This window comes from Pleurodeles waltl, chromosome 2_1 (assembly GCF_031143425.1).
Source record: "Pleurodeles waltl isolate 20211129_DDA chromosome 2_1, aPleWal1.hap1.20221129, whole genome shotgun sequence".
Taxonomy (NCBI): Eukaryota; Metazoa; Chordata; class Amphibia; order Caudata; family Salamandridae; genus Pleurodeles; species Pleurodeles waltl.
Window position 1 is genome coordinate 457,430,409 of NC_090438.1, and position 22,510 is coordinate 457,452,918.

A 22,510-nucleotide genomic window follows, 5' to 3' on the forward strand; every position below is an offset into this window, starting at 1 on the left:
CCACCACCTGTTTCAGGCCATTGACCCCTCCCCATTCTAAAGTTACCATTGCCATGGGATGTGCTTTAGTTTGATTGTCAGCACTGGTGACTGTATAAGTTTTTCCAGTCAGGTATTGGCCAGGGGAAACCAGTTTCTCTGTCACCATGGTGACACTGGCACCTGTATCCCTCAGGCCCTCTACACTTGTCCCATTAATAAAGAGCTGCTGCCTGTATTTTTGCATGTTAGGAGGCCAGGCAGCTAGTGTGGCTAAATCCACCCCACCCTCAGAGACTAATGTAGCTTCAGTGTGGACCCTGATTTGCTCTGGGCACACTGTTGATCCCACTTGGAGACTAGCCATTCCAGTGTTACCTGGATTGGAGTTTGGAGTGGAACTTTTCTTGGGACAGGCCTTGTCTCCAGTTTGGTGTCCAGACTGACTACAGTTTCGACACCAGGCCTTTTTGGGATCAAAGTTTTTACCCTTGTACCCAGGATTGTTTTGTGAAGAGGCTCTGGGCCCACCCTCCTGTGCAGGTTTTTGGGGGCCTTTAGAAGACTCTTGACTATTTTTATTTTTGGCTGTCTCACCACCTTTCCCCTGGGGAGGTTTTGTGACCCCTTTCTTTTGGTCACCCCCTGTGGAAGTTTTGGACACCCTAGTCTTGACCCAATGGTCCGCCTTCTTTCCCAATTCTTGGGGAGAAATTGGTCCTAGGTCTACCAGATGCTGATGCAGTTTATCATTGAAACAATTACTTAACAGGTGTTCTTTCACAAATAAATTGTACAGCCCATCATAATTACTTACACCACTGCCTTGAATCCAACCATCTAGTGTTTTTACTGAGTAGTCTACAAAGTCAACCCAGGTCTGGCTCGAGGATTTTTGAGCCCCCCTGAATCTAATCCTATACTCCTCAGTGGAGAATCCAAAGCCCTCAATCAGGGTACCCTTCATGAGGTCATAAGATTCTGCATCTTTTCCAGAGAGTGTGAGGAGTCTATCCTTACACTTTCCTGTGAACATTTCCCAAAGGAGAGCACCCCAGTGAGATTTGTTCACTTTTCTGGTTACACAAGCCCTCTCAAAAGCTGTGAACCATTTGGTGATGTCATCACCATCTTCATATTTAGTTACAATCCCTTTAGGGATTTTCAACATGTCAGGAGAATCTCTGACCCTATTTATGTTGCTGCCACCATTGATGGGTCCTAGGCCCATCTCTTGTCTTTCCCTCTCGTTGGCTAGGATCTGTCTTTCCAAAGCCAATCTTTGGGCCATCCTGGCTAACTGGATGTCCTCTTCACTGGAGTTATCCTCAGTGATTTCAGAGGTGTTGGTCTCTCCTGTGAGGGAACCAGCATCTCTGACTATTATTTTTGGAGTCAGGGTTTGAGAGACCCTGTTCTCCCTAGATAGGACTGGTAGGGGGGAATTTTCCTCCAAGTCACTATCCTCTTCCTCTGAGTTGCCACCCTCAGAGGGGTTGGCCTTTTCAAACTCTGCCAAAAGCTCCTGGAGCTGTATTTTGGTAGGTTTGGGGCCCATTGTTATTTTCTTTATTTTACAGAGTGACCTTAGCTCCCTCATCTTAAGATGGAGGTAAGGTGTGGTGTCGAGTTCCACCACAGTCACATCTGTGCTAGACATTTTGCTTCTAAAAGTTGGAATACTTTTTAGGAATCTAAAACTGGTTCTAGAATCTAATTCAAACTTTTACAAACTTTTAAACTCTAAAAGAAATGCTAAACAGGATCTAACACAAGGCCCTAGCAGGTCTTTTAAGAATTTAGAAAACTTTTCAAATTGCAAAAATCTATTTCTAATGACAATTTTGGAATTTGTCGTGTGATCAGGTATTGGCTGAGTAGTCCAGCAAATGCAAAGTCTTGTACCCCACCGCTGATCCACCAATGTAGGAAGTTGGCTCTGTATGTGCTATTTCAAAGTAAGGAATAGCATGCACAGAGTCCAAGGGTTCCCCTTAGAGGTAAAATAGTGGTAAAAAGAGATAATACTAATGCTCTATTTTGTGGTAGTGTGGTCGAGCAGTAGGCTTATCCAAGGAGTAGTGTTAAGCATTTGTTGTACATACACATAGACAATAAATGAGGTACACACACTCAGAGACAAATCCAGCCAATAGGTTTTGTTATAGAAAAATATCTTTTCTTAGTTTATTTTAAGAACCACAGGTTCAAATTTAACATGTAATATCTTGTTTGAAAGGTATTGCAGGTAAGTACATTAGGAACTTTGAATCATTTCAATTGCATGTATACTTTTCAAGTTATTCACAAATAGCTATTTTAAAAGTGGACACTTAGTGCAATTTTCACAGTTCCTGGGGGAAGTAAGTTTTTGTTAGTTTTACCAGGTAAGTAAGACACTTACAGGGTTCAGTTCTTGGTCCAAGGTAGCCCACCGTTGGGGGTTCAGAGCAACCCCAAAGTTACCACACCAGCAGCTCAGGGCCGGTTAGGTGCAGAGTTCAAAGTGGTGCCCAAAACGCATAGGCTAGAATGGAGAGAAGGGGGTGCCCCGGTTCCGGTCTGCTTGCAGGTAAGTACCCGCGTCTTCGGAGGGCAGACCAGGGGGGTTTTGTAGGGCACCGGGGGGGACACAAGCCCACACAGAAATTTCACCCTCAGCAGCGCGGGGGCGGCCGGGTGCAGTGTAGAAACAAGCGTCGGGTTCGCAATGTTAGTCTATGAGAGATCAACGGATCTCTTCAGCGCTGCAGGCAAGGGGGGGCTTCCTCGGGGAAACCTCCACTTGGGCAAGGGAGAGGGACTCCTGGGGGTCACTTCTCCAGTGAAAGTCCGGTCCTTCAGGTCCTGGGGGCTGCGGGTGCAGGGTCCTTTCCAGGCGTCGGGACTTAGGTTTCAGAGAGTCGCGGTCAGGGGAAGCCTCGGGATTCCCTCTGCAGGCGGCGCTGTGGGGGCTCAGGGGGGACAGGTTTTGGTACTCACAGTCGGAGAGTAGTCCGGGGGTCCTCCCTGAGGTGTTGGTTCTCCACCAGCCGAGTCGGGGTCGCCGGGTGCAGTGTTGCAAGTCTCACGCTTCTTGCGGGGAGATTGCAGGGTCTTTAAAGCTGCTCCTTGAAACAAAGTTGCAGTCTTTTTGGAGCAGGTCCGCTGTCCTCGGGAGTTTCTTGTCTTTTTCGAAGCAGGGCAGTCCTCAGAGGATTCAGAGGTCGCTGGTCCCTTGGAAGGCGTCGCTGGAGCAGAGTTCTTTGGAAGGCAGGAGACAGGCTGGTGAGTTTCTGGAGCCAAGGCAGTTGTCGTCTTCTGGTCTTCCTCTGCAGGGGTTTTCAGCTAGGCAGTCCTTCTTGTAGTTTGCAGGAATCTAATTTTCTAGGGTTCAGGGTAGCCCTTAAATACTAAATTTAAGGGCGTGTTTAGGTCTGGGGGGTTAGTAGCCAATGGCTACTAGCCCTGAGGGTGGGTACACCCTCTTTGTGCCTCCTCCCAAGGGGAGGGGGTCACAATCCTAACCCTATTGGGGGAATCCTCCATCTGCAAGATGGAGGATTTCTAAAAGTTAGAGTCACCTCAGCTCAGGACACCTTAGGGGCTGTCCTGACTGGCCAGTGACTCCTCCTTGTTGCTTTCTTTGTTCCCTCCAGCCTTGCCGCCAAAAGTGGGGGCCGTGGCCGGAGGGGGCGGGCAACTCCACTAAGCTGGAGTGCCCTGCTGGGCTGTGACAAAGGGGTGAGCCTTTGAGGCTCACCGCCAGGTGTCACAGTTCCTGCCTGGGGGAGGTGTTAGCATCTCCACCCAGTGCAGGCTTTGTTACTGGCCTCAGAGTGACAAAGGCACTCTCCCCATGGGGCCAGCAACATGTCTCTGGTGTGGCAGGCTGCTGGAACTAGTCAGCCTACACAGACAGTCGGTTAAGTTTCAGGGGGCACCTCTAAGGTGCCCTCTGGGGTGTATTTTGCAATAAAATGTACACTGGCATCAGTGTGCATTTATTGTGCTGATAAGTTTGATACCAAACTTCCCAGTTTTCAGTGTAGCCATTATGGTGCTGTGGAGTTCGTGTTTGACAAACTCCCAGACCATATACTCTTATGGCTACCCTGCACTTACAATGTCTAAGGTTTTGTTTAGACACTGTAGGGGCACCATGCTCATGCACTGGTACCCTCACCTATGGTATAGTGCACCCTGCCTTAGGGCTGTAAGGCCTGCTAGAGGGGTGTCTTACCTATACTGCATAGGCAGTGAGAGGCTGGCATGGCACCCTGAGGGGAGTGCCATGTTGACTTACTCGTTTTGTCCTCACTAGCACACACAAGCTGGCAAGCAGTGTGTCTGTGCTGAGTGAGAGGTCTCCAGGGTGGCATAAGACATGCTGCAGCCCTTAGAGACCTTCCTTGGCATCAGGGCCCTTGGTACTAGAAGTACCAGTTACAAGGGACTTATCTGGATGCCAGGGTCTGCCAATTGTGGATACAAAAGTACAGGTTAGGGAAAGAACACTGGTGCTGGGGCCTGGTTAGCAGGCCTCAGCACACTTTCAATTGTAAACATAGCATCAGCAAAGGCAAAAAGTCAGGGGGCAACCATGCCAAGGAGGCATTTCCTTACAGCAGGCCTCAGCAAACTTTCAAATCAAAACTTAGCATCAGCAAAGGCAAAAAGTCAGGGGGTAACCATGCCAAGGAGCAGTCCCAGGTCTGTGTTCCACTATAAAGTCCATTCCCTGTAGGGATATGGACCACCTCAACAGTTTAGGGTTTTCTCCTTTCATTTGCATGAGCCATCTGAGAGGTCTGTGGTCAGTTTGAACTATGAAGTGAGTACCAAAAAGGTATGGTCCCAACTTCTTCAGGGACCAGACCACAGCAAAGGCCTCCCTCTCAATGGCACTCCAACGCTGATCCCTGGGAATAACCTCCTGCTAATAAAAGCAACAGGCTGGTCAAGGCCATCATCATTTGTTTGGGACAGGACTGCTCATATCCCATGTTCAGAGGCATCCGTCTGCACAATAAACTGCTGTAGGAAGTTGGCTCTGTATGCACTATTTCAAAGTAAGGAATAGTATGCACAGAGTCCAAGGGTTCCCCTTAGAGGTAAGATAGTGGCAAAAAGAGATAATACTAATGCTCTATTTTGTGGTAGTGTGGTCGAGCAGTAGGCTTATCCAAGGAGTAGTGTTAAGCATTTGTTGTACATACACATAGGCAATAAATGAGGTACACACACTCAGAGACAAATCCAGCCAATAGGTTTTTGTATAGAAAAAAATATCTTTTCTTAGTTTATTTTAAGAACCACAGGTTCAAATTCTACATGTAATATCTCATTCGCAAGGTATTGCAGGTAAGTACTTTAGGAACTTCAAAGCATAAAAATTGCATGTATACTTTACAAGTTATTGACAAATAGCTGTTTTAAAAGTGGACACTTAGTGCAATTTTCACAGTTCCTAGGGGAGGTAAGTTTTGGTTAGTTTTACCAGGTAAGTAAGACACTTACAGGGTTCAGTTCTTGGTCCAAGGTAGCCCACCGTTGGGGGTTCAGAGCAACCCCAAAGTCACCACACCAGCAGCTCAGGGCCGGTCAGGTGCAGAGTTCAAAGTGGTGCCCAAAACACATAGGCTAGAATGGAGAGAAGGGGGTGCCCCGGTTCCGGTCTGCTTGCAGGTAAGTACCCGCGTCTTCGGAGGGCAGACCAGAGGGGTTTTGTAGGGCACCGGGGGGACACAAGCCCACACAGAAATTTCACCCTCAGCGGCGCGGGGCCGGCCGGGTGCAGTGTAGAAACAGGCGTCGGGTTCGCAATGTTAGTCTATGAGAGATCTCGGGATCTCTTCAGCGCTGCAGGCAGGCAAGGGGGGGGTTCCTCGGGGAAACCTCCACTTGGGCAAGGGAGAGGGACTCCTGGGGGTCACTTCTCCAGTGAAAGTCCGGTCCTTCAGGTCCTGGGGGCTGCGGGTGCAGGGTCTCTCCCAGGCGTCGGGACTTTGGATTCAAAGAGTCGCGATCAGGGGAAGCCTCGGGATTCCCTCTGCAGGCGGCGCTGTGGGGGCTCAGGGGGGACAGGTTTTGGTACTCACAGTATCAGAGTAGTCCTGGGGTCCCTCCTGAGGTGTTGGATCTCCACCAGCCGAGTCGGGGTCGCCGGGTGCAGTGTTGCAAGTCTCACGCTTCTTGCGGGGAGCTTGCAGGGTTCTTTAAAGCTGCTGGAAACAAAGTTGCAGCCTTTCTTGGAGCAGGTCCGCTGTCCTCGGGAGTTTCTTGTCTTTTCGAAGCAGGGGCAGTCCTCAGAGGATGTCGAGGTCGCTGGTCCCTTTGGAAGGCGTCGCTGGAGCAGGATCTTTGGAAGGCAGGAGACAGGCCGGTGAGTTTCTGGAGCCAAGGCAGTTGTCGTCTTCTGGTCTTCCGCTGCAGGGGTTTTCAGCTAGGCAGTCCTTCTTCTTGTAGTTGCAGGAATCTAATTTTCTAGGGTTCAGGGTAGCCCTTAAATACTAAATTTAAGGGCGTGTTTAGGTCTGGGGGGTTAGTAGCCAATGGCTACTAGCCCTGAGGGTGGGTACACCCTCTTTGTGCCTCCTCCCAAGGGGAGGGGGTCACAATCCTAACCCTATTGGGGGAATCCTCCATCTGCAAGATGGAGGATTTCTAAAAGTTAGAGTCACTTCAGCTCAGGACACCTTAGGGGCTGTCCTGACTGGCCAGTGACTCCTCCTTGTTTTTCTCATTATTTTCTCCGGCCTTGCCGCCAAAAGTGGGGCCTGGCCGGAGGGGGCGGGCAACTCCACTAGCTGGAGTGTCCTGCTGGGTTGGCACAAAGGAGGTGAGCCTTTGAGGCTCACCGCCAGGTGTGACAATTCCTGCCTGGGGGAGGTGTTAGCATCTCCACCCAGTGCAGGCTTTGTTACTGGCCTCAGAGTGACAAAGGCACTCTCCCCATGGGGCCAGCAACATGTCTCGGTTTGTGGCAGGCTGCTAAAACTAGTCAGCCTACACAGATAGTCGGTTAAGTTTCAGGGGGCACCTCTAAGGTGCCCTCTGGGGTGCATTTTATAATAAAATGTACACTGGCATCAGTGTGCATTTATTGTGCTGAGAAGTTTGATACCAAACTTCCCAGTTTTCAGTGTAGCCATTATGGTGCTGTGGAGTTCGTGTTTGACAAACTCCCAGACCATATACTCTTATGGCTACCCTGCACTTACAATGTCTAAGGTTTTGTTTAGACACTGTAGGGGTACCATGCTCATGCACTGGTACCCTCACCTATGGTATAGTGCACCCTGCCTTAGGGCTGTAAGGCCTGCTAGAGGGGTGTCTTACCTATACTGCATAGGCAGTGAGAGGCTGGCATGGCACCTTGAGGGGAGTGCCATGTCGACTTACTCGTTTTGTCCTCACTAGCACACACAAGCTGGCAAGCAGTGTGTCTGTGCTGAGTGAGAGGTCTCCAGGGTGGCATAAGACATGCTGCAGCCCTTAGAGACCTTCCTTGGCATCAGGGCCCTTGGTACTAGAAGTACCAGTTACAAGGGACTTATCTGGATGCCAGGGTCTGCCAATCGTGGATACAAAAGTACAGGTTAGGGAAAGAACACTGGTGCTGGGGCCTGGTTAGCAGGCCTCAGCACACTTTCAATTGTAAACATAGCATCAGCAAAGGCAAAAAGTCAGGGGGCAACCATGCCAAGGAGGCATTTCCTTACACAACCCCCCCCCCAAACGAAAGAGGATGAGACTAACCTTTCCCAAGAGAGTCTTCATTTTCTAAGTGGAAGAACCTGGAAAGGCCATCTGCATTGGCATGGGCAGTCCCAGGTCTGTGTTCCACTATAAAGTCCATTCCCTGTAGGGAGATGGACCACCTCAACAGTTTAGGATTTTCACCTTTCATTTGCATCAGCCATTTGAGAGGTCTGTGGTCAGTTTGAACTAGGAAGTGAGTCCCAAAGAGGTATGGTCTCAGCTTCTTCAGGGACCAAACCACAGCAAAGGCCTCCCTCTCAATGGCACTCCAACGCTGCTCCCTGGGGAGTAACCTCCTGCTAATGAAAGCAACAGGCTGGTCAAGGCCATCATCATTTGTTTGGGACAAAACTGCCCCTATCCCATGTTCAGAGGCATCAGTCTGCACAATGAACTGCTTAGAATAATCTGGAGCTTTTAGAACTGGTGCTGAGCACATTGCTTGTTTCAGGGTGTCAAAGGCCTGTTGGCATTCCACAGTCCAGTTCACTTTCTTGGGCATTTTCTTGGAGGTGAGTTCAGTGAGGGCTGTCACAATGGATCCATATCCCTTCACAAACCTCCTGTAATACCCAGTCAAGCCAAGGAATGCCCTGACTTGAGTCTGGGTTTTTGGAGCTACCCAGTCCAGAATAGTCTGGATCTTGGGTTGGAGTGGCTGAACTTGGCCTCCACCTACAAGGTGGCCCAAGTAAACCACAGTTCCCTGCCCTATCTGGCATTTGGATGCCTTGATAGAGAGGCCTGCAGATTGCAGAGCCTTCAAAACCTTCTTCAGGTGGACCAGGTGATCCTGCCAGGTGGAGCTAAAGACAGCAATATCATCAAGATAAGCTGTGCTAAAGGACTCCAAGCCAGCAAGGACTTGATTCACCAACCTTTGGAAGGTGGCAGGGGCATTCTTTAAACCAAAGGGCATAACAGTAAACTGATAATGCCCATCAGGTGTGGAGAATGCTGTTTTCTCTTTTGCTCCAGGTGCCATTTTTATTTGCCAGTACCCTGCTGTCAAGTCAAAGGTACTTAAGAATTTGGCAGCACCTAATTTATCTATGAGCTCATCAGCTCTTGGAATTGGATGAGCATCTGACTTGGTGACAGAATTGAGCCCCCTGTAGTCCACACAAAACCTCATCTCTTTCTTTCCATCTTTGGTGTGAGGTTTGGGGACTAAGACCACTGGGCTAGCCCAGGGGCTGTCAGAGCGCTCAATTACTCCCAATTCCAGCATCTTGTGGACTTCCACCTTGATGCTTTCCTTAACATGGTCAGACTGTCTAAAGATTTTGTTTTTGACAGGCATGCTGTCTCCTGTGTCCACATCATGAGTACACAGGTGTGTCTGACCAGGGGTTAAGGAGAAGAGTTCAGGAAACTGTTGTAGGACTCTCCTACAATCAGCTTGCTGTTGGCCAGAGAGGGTGTCTGAGTAGATCACTCCATCTACTGTGCCATCTTTTGGGTCTGATGACAGAAGATCAGGGAGAGGTTCACTCTCTGCCTCCTGATCCTCATCTGTTACCATCAACAGATTCACATCAGCCCTGTCATGGAAGAGTTTAAGGCGGTTCACATGGATCACCCTCTTGGGGCTCCTGCTTGTGCCCAGGTCCACCAGGTAGGTGACCTGACTCTTCCTTTCTAGCACTGGGTAAGGGCCACTCCATTTGTCCTGGAGTGCCCTGGGAGCCACAGGCTCCAGAACCCAGACTTTCTGCCCTGGTTGGAACTCAACCAGTGCAGCCTTTTGGTCATACCAAAACTTCTGGAGCTGTTGGCTGGCCTCAAGGTTTTTGGTTGCCTTTTCCATGTACTCTGCCATTCTAGAGCGAAGGCCAAGTACATAGTCCACTATGTCCTGTTTAGGCTCATGGAGAGGTCTCTCCCAGCCTTCTTTAACAAGGGCAAGTGGTCCCCTTACAGGATGACCAAACAGAAGTTCAAAGGGTGAGAATCCTACTCCCTTCTGTGGCACCTCTCTGTAAGCGAAAAGCAGGCATGGCAAGAGGACATCCCATCTCCTTTTGAGTTTTTCTGGGAGCCCCATGATCATGCCTTTTAATGTCTTGTTGAATCTCTCAAACAAGCCATTAGTTTGTGGATGGTATGGTGTAGTGAATTTATAAGTCACTCCACACTCATTCCACATGTGCTTTAGGTATGCTGACATGAAGTTGGTACCTCTGTCAGACACCACCTCCTTAGGGAAACCCACTCTGGTAAAGATACCAATGAGGGCCTTGGCTACTGCAGGGGCAGTAGTCGACCTAAGGGGAATAGCTTCAGGATACCTGGTAGCATGATCCACTACTACCAGGATATACATATTTCCTGAGGCTGTGGGAGGTTCTAGTGGACCAACTATGTCCACACCCACTCTTTCAAAGGGAACCCCCACCACTGGAAGTGGAATGAGGGGGGCCTTTGGATGCCCACCTGTCTTACCACTGGCTTGACAGGTGGGGCAGGAGAGGCAAAACTCCTTAACCATGTTGGACATATTGGGCCAGTAGAAGTGGTTGACTAACCTCTCCCACGTCTTGGTTTGTCCCAAATGTCCAGCAAGGGGAATGTCATGGGCCAATGTTAGGATGAACTCTCTGAACAGCTGAGGCACTACCACTCTCCTAGTGGCACCAGGTTTTGGGTCTCTGGCCTCAGTGTACAGGAGTCCATCTTCCCAATAGACCCTATGTGTTCCATTTTTCTTGCCTTTGGACTCTTCAGCAGCTTGCTGCCTAAGGCCTTCAAGAGAGGGACAGGTTTCTTGTCCCTTACACAGCTCCTCCCTTGAGGGTCCCCCTGGGCCTAAGAGCTCAACCTGGTAAGGTTCAAGCTCCAAAGGCTCAGTTCCCTCAGAGGGCAGAACTTCTTCCTGAGAAGAGAGGTTCCCTTTCTTTTGCTGTGTTGCAGTTGGTTTCCCAACTGACTTTCCTGTTCTCTTGGTAGGCTGGGCCATTCTTCCAGACTCCAGCTCTACTTGTTCACCCTGTGCCTTGCATTGTGCTCTTGTTTTCACACACACCAGTTCAGGGATACCCAGCATTGCTGCATGGGTTTTTAGTTCTACCTCAGCCCATGCTGAGGACTCCAGGTCATTTCCAAGCAGACAGTCCACTGGGATATTTGAGGAGACCACCACCTGTTTCAGGCCATTGACCCCTCCCCATTCTAAAGTAACCATTGCCATGGGATGTACTTTTCTCTGATTGTCAGCGTTGGTGACTGTGTAAGTTTTTCCAGTCAGGTATTGGCCAGGGGAAACCAGTTTCTCTGTCACCATGGTGACACTGGCACCTGTATCCCTCAGGCCCTCTATTCTAGTCCCATTAATTAAGAGTTGCTGTCTGTATTTTTGCATGTTAGGCGGCCAGACAGCTAGTGTGGCTAAATCCACCCCACCCTCAGAAACTAGAGTAGCTTCAGTGTGGACCCTGATTTGCTCTGGGCACACTGTTGATCCCACTTGGAGACTAGCCATACCAGTGTTACCTGGATGGGAGTTTGGAGTGGAACCTTTCTTGGGACAGGCCTTGTCTCCAGTTTGGTGTCCATGCTGTTTACAGCTATGACACCAGGCCTTTTTGGGATCAAAGTTTTTACCCTTGTACCCATTGTTTTGTGAAGAGGCTCTGGGCCCACCCTCCTGTGCAGGTTTTTGGGGGCCTGTAGAAGACTCTTTACTATTTTTAGTTTTGGTTGTCTCATCACCCTTCCCCTGGGGAGTCTTTGTGACCCCTTTCTTTTGGTCACCCCATGTTGAAGTCTTGGACACCCTTGTCTTGACCCAATGGTCCGCCTTCTTTCCCAATTCTTGGGGAGAAATTGGTCCTAGGTCTACCAGATGCTGATGCAGTTTATCATTGAAACAATTACTCAATAGGTGTTCTTTCACAAATAAATTGTACAGCCCATCATAATTACTTACACCACTGCCTTGAATCCAACCATCTAGTGTTTTCACTGAGTAGTCAACAAAGTCAACCCAGGTCTGGCTCGAGGATTTTTGAGCCCCCCTGAACCTAATCCTGTACTCCTCAGTGGAGAATCCAAAGCCCTCAATCAGGGTACCCTTCATGAGGTCATAAGATTCTGCATCTTTTCCAGAGAGTGTGAGGAGTCTATCCCTACACTTTCCAGTGAACATTTCCCAAAGGAGCGCACCCCAGTGAGATCTGTTCACTTTTCTGGTTACACAAGCCCTCTCAAAAGCTGTGAACCATTTGGTGATGTCATCACCATCTTCATATTTTGTCACAATCCCTTTGGGGATTTTTAACATGTCAGGAGAATCTCTGACCCTATTTATATTGCTGCCACCATTGATGGGTCCTAGGCCCATCTCTTGTCTTTCCCTTTCTATGGCTAGGAGCTGTCTCTCTAAAGCCAATCTTTTGGCCATCCTGGCTAACAGGAGGTCATCTTCACTGAGACCATCCTCAGTGATTTCAGAAATGTGGGACCCTCCTGTGAGGGACTCACTATTTCTGACTAACACAGTTGGAGACAGGACTTGAGGGGTCCTGTTCTCCCTATTTAGGACTGGAGGAGGGACATTGGCCTCCAAGTCACTAATTTCTTCCTCTGTGAGGTCATCATCAGAGGGGTTGGCTTTTTCAAACTCTGCCAACAGCTCCTGGAGCTGAATTTTGGTAGGTCTGAGGCCAATGGTTATTTTTTTGATATTACAGAGAGACCTTAGCTCCCTCATCTTAAGATGGAGGTAAGGTGTGGTGTCGAGTTCCACCACCTGCATCTCTGTATCAGACATTATTCTGCTAAGAGTTGGAATACTTTTTTTAAGAATCTAAAACTGTTTCTAGAATCTAATTCAAACTTTTAACAAACTTTTAAACTCTAAAAAGACAATGCTAAACAGGGACTTAACACACAAGGCCCTAGCAGGACTTTTAAGAATTTAGAAAAATTTCAAATTGCAAAAATCAATTTCTAATGACAATTTTGGAATTTGTCGTGTGATCAGGTATTGGCTGAGTAGTCCAGCAAATGCAAAGTCTTGTACCCCACCGCTGATCCACCAATGTAGGAAGTTGGCTCTGTATGCACTATTTCAAAGTAAGGAATAGTATGCACAGAGTCCAAGGGTTCCCCTTAGAGGTAAGATAGTGGCAAAAAGAGATAATACTAATGCTCTATTTTGTGGTAGTGTGGTCGAGCAGTAGGCTTATCCAAGGAGTAGTGTTAAGCATTTGTTGTACATACACATAGGCAATAAATGAGGTACACACACTCAGAGACAAATCCAGCCAATAGGTTTTTGTATAGAAAAAAATATCTTTTCTTAGTTTATTTTAAGAACCACAGGTTCAAATTCTACATGTAATATCTCATTCGCAAGGTATTGCAGGTAAGTACTTTAGGAACTTCAAAGCATAAAAATTGCATGTATACTTTACAAGTTATTGACAAATAGCTGTTTTAAAAGTGGACACTTAGTGCAATTTTCACAGTTCCTAGGGGAGGTAAGTTTTGGTTAGTTTTACCAGGTAAGTAAGACACTTACAGGGTTCAGTTCTTGGTCCAAGGTAGCCCACCGTTGGGGGTTCAGAGCAACCCCAAAGTCACCACACCAGCAGCTCAGGGCCGGTCAGGTGCAGAGTTCAAAGTGGTGCCCAAAACACATAGGCTAGAATGGAGAGAAGGGGGTGCCCCGGTTCCGGTCTGCTTGCAGGTAAGTACCCGCGTCTTCGGAGGGCAGACCAGAGGGGTTTTGTAGGGCACCGGGGGGGACACAAGCCCACACAGAAATTTCACCCTCAGCGGCGCGGGGCCGGCCGGGTGCAGTGTAGAAACAGGCGTCGGGTTCGCAATGTTAGTCTATGAGAGATCTCGGGATCTCTTCAGCGCTGCAGGCAGGCAAGGGGGGGGTTCCTCGGGGAAACCTCCACTTGGGCAAGGGAGAGGGACTCCTGGGGGTCACTTCTCCAGTGAAAGTCCGGTCCTTCAGGTCCTGGGGGCTGCGGGTGCAGGGTCTCTCCCAGGCGTCGGGACTTTGGATTCAAAGAGTCGCGATCAGGGGAAGCCTCGGGATTCCCTCTGCAGGCGGCGCTGTGGGGGCTCAGGGGGGACAGGTTTTGGTACTCACAGTATCAGAGTAGTCCTGGGGTCCCTCCTGAGGTGTTGGATCTCCACCAGCCGAGTCGGGGTCGCCGGGTGCAGTGTTGCAAGTCTCACGCTTCTTGCGGGGAGCTTGCAGGGTTCTTTCAAGGCTGCTGGAAACAAAGTTGCAGCCTTTCTTGGAGCAGGTCCGCTGTCCTCGGGAGTTTCTTGTCTTTTCGAAGCAGGGGCAGTCCTCAGAGGATGTCGAGGTCGCTGGTCCCTTTGGAAGGCGTCGCTGGAGCAGGATCTTTGGAAGGCAGGAGACAGGCCGGTGAGTTTCTGGAGCCAAGGCAGTTGTCGTCTTCTGGTCTTCCGCTGCAGGGGTTTTCAGCTAGGCAGTCCTTCTTCTTGTAGTTGCAGGAATCTAATTTTCTAGGGTTCAGGGTAGCCCTTAAATACTAAATTTAAGGGCGTGTTTAGGTCTGGGGGGTTAGTAGCCAATGGCTACTAGCCCTGAGGGTGGGTACACCCTCTTTGTGCCTCCTCCCAAGGGGAGGGTGTCACAATCCTAACCCTATTGGGGGAATCCTCCATCTGCAAGATGGAGGATTTCTAAAAGTTAGAGTCACTTCAGCTCAGGACACCTTAGGGGCTGTCCTGACTGGCCAGTGACTCCTCCTTGTTTTTCTCATTATTTTCTCCGGCCTTGCCGCCAAAAGTGGGGCCTGGCCGGAGGGGGCGGGCAACTCCACTAGCTGGAGTGTCCTGCTGGGTTGGCACAAAGGAGGTGAGCCTTTGAGGCTCACCGCCAGGTGTGACAATTCCTGCCTGGGGGAGGTGTTAGCATCTCCACCCAGTGCAGGCTTTGTTACTGGCCTCAGAGTGACAAAGGCACTCTCCCCATGGGGCCAGCAACATGTCTCGGTTTGTGGCAGGCTGCTAAAACTAGTCAGCCTACACAGATAGTCGGTTAAGTTTCAGGGGGCACCTCTAAGGTGCCCTCTGGGGTGCATTTTATAATAAAATGTACACTGGCATCAGTGTGCATTTATTGTGCTGAGAAGTTTGATACCAAACTTCTCAGTTTTCAGTGTAGCCATTATGGTGCTGTGGAGTTCGTGTTTGACAAACTCCCAGACCATATACTCTTATGGCTACCCTGCACTTACAATGTCTAAGGTTTTGTTTAGACACTGTAGGGGTACCATGCTCATGCACTGGTACCCTCACCTATGGTATAGTGCACCCTGCCTTAGGGCTGTAAGGCCTGCTAGAGGGGTGTCTTACCTATACTGCATAGGCAGTGAGAGGCTGGCATGGCACCCTGAGGGGAGTGCCATGTCGACTTACTCGTTTTGTCCTCACTAGCACACACAAGCTGGCAAGCAGTGTGTCTGTGCTGAGTGAGAGGTCTCCAGGGTGGCATAAGACATGCTGCAGCCCTTAGAGACCTTCCTTGGCATCAGGGCCCTTGGTACTAGAAGTACCAGTTACAAGGGACTTATCTGGATGCCAGGGTCTGCCAATCGTGGATACAAAAGTACAGGTTAGGGAAAGAACACTGGTGCTGGGGCCTGGTTAGCAGGCCTCAGCACACTTTCAATTGTAAACATAGCATCAGCAAAGGCAAAAAGTCAGGGGGCAACCATGCCAAGGAGGCATTTCCTTACAACTGCTTAGAGTAATCTGGAGATTTCAAAACTGGTGCTGTGCACATTGCTTACTTCAGGGTGTCAAAGGACTTTTGACAGTCCAAGGTCCAGTTAACTTTCTTGGGCATTTTCTTGGAGGCGAGTTCTGTGAGGGGGGTCACTATTGATCCATAATCCTTCACAAACCTTCTATAGTAACCAGTCAAGCCAAGGAATGCCCTGACTTGAGTCTGGATTTTTGGAGCTACCCAGTCCAGAATAGTCTGGATCTTGGGTTGCAGTGGCTGAACTTGGCCTCCACCTACAAGGTGTATCATAGCCGGTGGACGTCTTCGATGCAGAGTCGCCTGGCGCCCTCTACCGATGTGCAGAGGTACTGCTGAAAAGTTTTTTTCTGGATCCAGTTTGACGCCTGGCGAGAATTCAAAGGTAGGGAATCTGCGGATAAACTATGTCTCTACATCATAAGGCATTACCAAAGGTAACTAACTTGTTCAGCTATGCCATAATCTGGTTTCAGTCAGCCCTTTAAACCCCTTGGTGCTAGTGCTATTGCACCTGTCGCACCATTGATAGATTCACACGTGAGCTTTAGTAAAGGCACGCCTAGGGTGGTTGTCCATTCCACAATAAGTCAAGAAGTTCATGCCTGATCATCCATTTCCTGATGTACCTGTAAGTCAGTATGAGAAAAATGAGTTTGAGAAGAACTGAGAGTTGCAGTTGAATATAAACCTCAATGCAAAGCAAACCAAGGTCGAAGAAATATTTCTCCTAAATGTATCTGTGACTGAGCTACATAAAGAGTGATTTGGGGGGGGACCAATATCCCGTATTTGTCTGCAGTCTTCTATAGTTTTGTTTGTTGCTTTTGCTGCCTATCTGAAAATCATTGCAGTTAACATCAGCAGGATTAGTTTTTTATAGGCATTGAAACTAGCTTTCATTTTGATGTTTCAACTGCTTCAGATATTTTTGTTTTAAAATGTAAATAATAAATATCAGTGGCAAATGTTACTTCTCTGAGGCAGCAGTGCTGACCCTTAAAACTTCTTCTGTGTGAATGTACTTTGTTTTCTTCTCTAAAATGTATATTGCTGTCTCTGAATTGTTGATTGCAGGTTTGGGATGGAGCAACACGACACAAGGTGTTCATCAGGTTGTTTCTGAAATGCTGTCAGTCATCCTATGAAGTAATCCAGGTCTCATATGGCTCTGTCATTATTCATCAGCAGAAGAAATGTGCTGTTCAGGTCCCCGCCTCCACTCGTCAACTGTTGTAATATTAAAACAAAGAATATTTGTTTCGTTTTCATATTTTATGTCTTAAAATAAAACGTCTAAAAGTTTATGTTTAAGTTTTGTTTGCGTGTACGTGCCCGACAAGCTTTTTTGTCACTCCACCAGATCATTCCTTGTTTCTGTTTAGTGCATAATGGTTCACTTCCTGGGAAATGACTCGGTGGCAATTTCCCAGCAACTCCTTATTCCACAACATTTTTGATATAGCATTTCCTTATGTTTTTAGGCCTGGTTTGAGACCTGTGAACGTGACCTGTTTCTAGTAACATACATCTAGTGGGCTTAGGGTCTGCTTCTTTCAACTACTGGGTTTCTTTGACCAACCTCTTTCAACAATTGGCTTGAGGCTTTGCCAGTCAAGTCTGTACTCATGCCAGTGGAGTATTCATGTCTTACATAATATTGGTTGCTGTTAGAGAGAAACCTTCTGCCTCTACTCCAGTGATTACTTTGAACTTCATCAGGGACTACATTACAACTATTGCCCTCTCAGTCCAGTCCAGTTGTCTCCTTCTTGTGTGTCTTCCTCCATTGTACTCAGTATGTGTTAGCTAAACACAGACCTAATGGCTTTGAGAATCCTTGTTATTTGGGGGCGTCAGTAGGAGGGGAAGATTCCTAACAGGAGCCTCACATGGTGTGCTGAACTGTCTTACAGAATCCTTGTATCATTTTGTCCAGTTGTATGATGAATCTCTAATCATCCCTTACAATTCATCGCACTCTCAATGATTGCATGTATGCCATATTGTCAGTAAAAGCTGTAGGACAAAAACTGGTCAGAGGTTAAAAACGTTTCTGTATTCTTTACCTGTAAGTCAGTATCATAATTCTAGTTTTTGTTTTTAATTATTGTAGTATTCAAACTGAGTAATTCCCCTCTATAAGATTGACTTAATTGTGTGATGACATTCCATTAGGTAAATCTAAAGAGTTTATTTATTTTCTGGACCTTGCCATAATCCAAAAACGTGGTCTAATTATCTCGACCATTTAGAAATAAAGTGCTTCAACTTGGATGTTACAGAACATCTTATCTGTCAGACATATACATAAATACATTTCAGTGTGTCAGGCCATGTTGATTGCTGATGCTGCCCTTTTTATTTGCAGGAAGGAGTACGCTTCAGAAACAATGGTAGATTGAGTGGTTTTAATAAAACGTCATAGTCCATTCTCTCAAATGATGCCACATGTAAGACGCATAGTTATTTCTAATCCTACAGGTTCAAATTCTACATGTAATATCTCATTTGAAAGGTATTGCAGGTAAGTATTTTAGGAACGTGGAATAATCACAATAGCATATATACTTTTTACATAAAACACATTTAGCTGTTTTAAAAGTGGACACTGCAATTTTCACAGTTCCTGGTGGAGGTAAAGTAATGTTAGGTTCGATGGCATCTGTCGCTGTAGATACGCATGTTTTGCATAGCTCGCCATCTGGTGTCGGGTCGGAGTGTTACAAGTTGTTTTTCTTCGAAGAAGTCTTTCGAGTCACGGGACCGAGTGACTCCTCCTTTTGTCTCCATTGCGCATGGGCGTCGACTCCATCTTCGATTGTTTTTTTTTTCCGCCATCGGGTTCGGATGTCTTCCTGTCGCTCCGAGTTTCGGAACGGAAAAACAGCTAAATTTTGGAAGATTTTCGTCGGTATTGTTGCGTTCGGGATCGGCGTAGTCAGAATCAACACTGCATCGAAGATCGAAGAGCTCCGGAGCCCTTCGGGGTAGTTTTCGATCCCCGTCGGGGACTGCTCGGCCCGACCGCGTGTAGAAGAACGCCGATGGAACGGACCCCGTTCCGTTTCTGTCCCAAATGCCACAAAAAATACCCCTATTCAGACCAACACTTGGTCTGTAACCTGTGCCTATCACCTGAGCACAGTGAAGACACTTGCGAGGCCTGTCGTGCGTTCTGGTCCCGAAAAACACTCCGAGACCGTCGAGCAAGAAGACTTCAAATGGCGTCCACGCCGACAGCGCACCGAGAGTTCGAGGTACAGGAAGAGGAAGAAACCTTTTCGATACACGAATCGGACTCCGAGGAATTCGACGATCCACGAACCGTGAGTAAGACGTCGAAAAGCACTCATAAGAAGATTGTCAAGGCCCATGGGACGCCACTGCCACCAGGCCATGGCTCCACCCATAAATTCGGTGACCGACCGTCGGCACCGAAAAAGGCCCAATCAGTGCCGAGACCGTCCGACTCCGGTCGAGACACCGGCACGCAGCCTTCTTGGGACCGAGACAGTGCTGGAGACATACATCGACACCGAGATAGCGGTGTAGACACGGCTCGACGCCGAGACAGCGGCACCGATGAAGATCGACGCCGAGATGTTTCGACTCCGAAAAAGAAAAAAGCCACCTCGGAGCCGAAAAAAGATGCAGACAGGGTTTCGGTGCCGAAACAACCTGCAACCGACCCAGTTTCAGGCTCTTATACCGAAGAGCAATCAATGACCTCCCAAATGCGAAAGCATAGGTTTGAGGAAGACCTGCAATCCACCGATGTAGACCATACGCAGAAACGTATTTTTATACAGCAGGGGACAGGAAAGATAAGCACCCTTCCCCCTATTAAGAGAAAGAGAAGACTGGAATTTCAAACTGACCAAACACCACAAACAAAAATGGTGAAAAGGGTTACTCCGCCACCCTCTCCTCCACCTATAATTCACGTCTCGCCAGCACAAACTCCATCACATTCCCCGGCTCACACCACCATGAGCCAAGGTGACCAGGATCAGGACGCATGGGACTTATATGACGCCCCTGTGTCAGATAACAGTCCGGAGGCATACCCTACAAAGCCATCACCACCAGAGGACAGTACTGCATATTCTCAGGTGGTGGCTAGAGCAGCACAATTCCACAATGTAAGCCTCCACTCAGAACAAGTCGAGGATGACTTTCTATTCAACACCCTCTCTGCCACCCACAGCTCCTACCAAAGCCTGCCTATGCTCCCTGGTATGCTTCGGCACGCAAAAGACATCTTTAGGGAGCCGGTCAAAAGTAGGGCAATCACACCAAGGATGGAAAAAAAGTATAAAGCGCCTCCTACAGACCCTATTTTCATAACTTCGCAGCTGCCACCAGATTCTGTCGTTGTAGGAGCAGCTAGGAAAAGGGCCAACTCCCACACATCTGGGGACGCACCACCCCCAGATAAGGAAAGCCGCAAGTTCGATGCAGCTGGAAAGAGAGTCGCAGCACAAGCTGCAAACCAGTGGCGCATCGCTAACTCACAGGCACTTCTTGCGCGCTATGACAGAGCCCATTGGGATGAGATGCAACATCTCATTGAACATCTACCCAAAGACCTACAAAAGAGGGCAAAGCAAGTGGTTGAAGAAGGACAGAACATTTCAAACAACCAGATACGCTCCTCCATGGACGCAGCAGACACAGCTGCAAGAACAATAAATACATCTGTGACCATCAGAAGGCATGCATGGCTACGAACGTCTGGGTTTAAACCAGAGATTCAGCAGGCAATTCTCAATATGCCATTCAACGAAAAAGAACTGTTCGGTCCAGAAGTGGACACGGCGATTGAGAAACTTAAAAAGGACACGGACACTGCTAAAGCCATGGGCGCACTCTACTCCCCGCAGAGCAGAGGAAATTACAGCACCTTCCGCAAAACACCCTTTAGAGGGGGTTTCGGGGTCAGGCCACACAAGCCAGCACCTCACAGGCAACACCATCCAGTTACCAGGGACAGTACAGGGGAGGCTTTCGGGGCCAATATAGAGGAGGGCAATTCCCTAGGAATAGTGGAAAATTTCAAAGCCCCAAAACCCCTACAACTAAGCAGTGACTCACATGTCACTCACCCCCTCCACACAACACCAGTGGGGGGAAGAATAGGTCATTATTACAAAGCATGGGAGGAAATCACTACAGACACTTGGGTTCTAGCAATTATCCAAAATGGTTATTGCATAGAATTTCTACAATTCCCTCCAAACATACCACCAAGAGCACAAAATTTATCAAAACATCATTCCGAGCTCCTGGAGATAGAAGTTCAAGCACTATTGCAAAAGAACGCAATCGAGTTAGTACCAAACACACAAATAAACACAGGAGTTTATTAACTGTACTTCTTAATACCAAAGAAGGACAAAACGCTAAGACCAATCCTAGACCTAAGAATACTAAACACATACATCAAATCAGACCACTTTCACATGGTCACACTACAAGAAGTGTTACCATTGCTGAAACTACACGACTACATGACAACATTAGACCTCAAAGACGCGTATTTCCATATACCAATACATCCATCGCACAGGAAATACCTAAGGTTTGTATTCAACGGAATACACTACCAATTCAAGGTACTGCCTTTCGGTTTAACAACCGCACCAAGAGTCTTTACCAAATGTCTAGCAGTAGTCGCTGCACACATCAGAAGGCAGCAAATACATGTATTCCCGTATCTAGACGACTGGCTAATCAAGACCCATTCGTTAATAACGTGCTCACACCACACAAATCAAATCATACAAACCCTCTACAAACTAGGGTTCACAGTCAACTTCGCAAAATCCAACATTCTGCCGCGCAAGGTACAACAATACCTAGGAGCCATAATAAACACAACAATAGGAGTAGCCACTCCAAGTCCACAAAGAATTCAAAATTTCAACAACATCATACAACGCATGTATCCAACACAAAAGATACGAGCAAAGATGATATTACAACTCCTAGGCATGATGTCTTCATGCATAGCCATTGTCCCAAACGCAAGACTGCACATGAGGCCCTTACAACAGTGCCTAGCATCACAGTGGTCACAAGCACAGGGTCCACCTTACAGATCTGGTGTTAATAGACCGCCAAACTTACCTCTCGCTTCTATGGTGGAACGATATAAATTTAAACAAAGGGCGGCCTTTCCAAGACCCAGTGCCACAATACGTAATAACAACAGATGCTTCCATGACAGGGTGGGGAGCACACCTCGATCAACACAGCATACAAGGACAATGGAACGTACATCAAACAAAACTGCATATAAATCACCTAGAACTACTAGCAGTTTTTCAAGCACTAAAGGCTTTTCAACCAATAATAGTTCACAAATACATTCTCGTCAAAACAGACAACATGACAACAATGTATTATCTAAACAAACAAGGGGGGACGCACTCAACGCAATTGAGCCTGCTGGCACAAAAGATATGGCGTTGGGCAATTCACAACCAAATTCGCCTAATAGCACAATTTATCCCAGGAATTCAGAATCAACTCGCAGACAATCTCTCTCGAGATCACCAACAGGTCCACGAATGGGAAATTCACCCCCAAATTCTGAACACTTACTTCACGCTCTGGGGAACACCTCAAATAGACTTGTTTGCGACAAAAGAGAACGCAAAATGCCAAAACTTCGCATCCAGATACCCACACAGGCAGTCCCACGGCAATGCCCTATGGATCAACTGGTCAGGGATATTTGCCTACGCTTTTCCTCCTCTCCCTCTCCTTCCTTATCTGGTAAACAAACTCAGTCAAAACAAACTCAAACTCATATTAATAGCACCAACTTGGGCAAGGCAACCCTGGTACACAACGCTGCTAGACCTATCAGTAGTACCCCACATCAAACTGCCCAACAGGCCGGATCTGTTAACACAACACAACCAAACGATCAGACACCCAGATCCAGCATCGCTAAATCTAGCAATCTGGCTCCTGAAATCCTAGAATTCAGACACTTACAACTTACCCAAGAATGTATGGAAG

At 47.8% G+C, this 22,510-nt stretch overlaps 1 protein-coding gene across 6 annotated transcripts in view; it reads left to right on the forward strand.

Annotated features, from left to right (window-relative positions):
* CSTF2 (cleavage stimulation factor subunit 2) overlaps positions 1–16,783 on the forward strand; it is a 348,937-nt gene extending 332,154 nt beyond the window's left edge. For all 6 annotated transcript variants that reach the window (XM_069213200.1, XM_069213209.1, XM_069213218.1 and 3 more), the window contains one exon: positions 16,556–16,783. The gene's annotated coding sequence lies outside the window, so the exon portion shown is untranslated. The remainder of the gene's footprint in view (positions 1–16,555) is intronic.
* Positions 16,784–22,510: the final 5,727 nt, after the last annotated feature.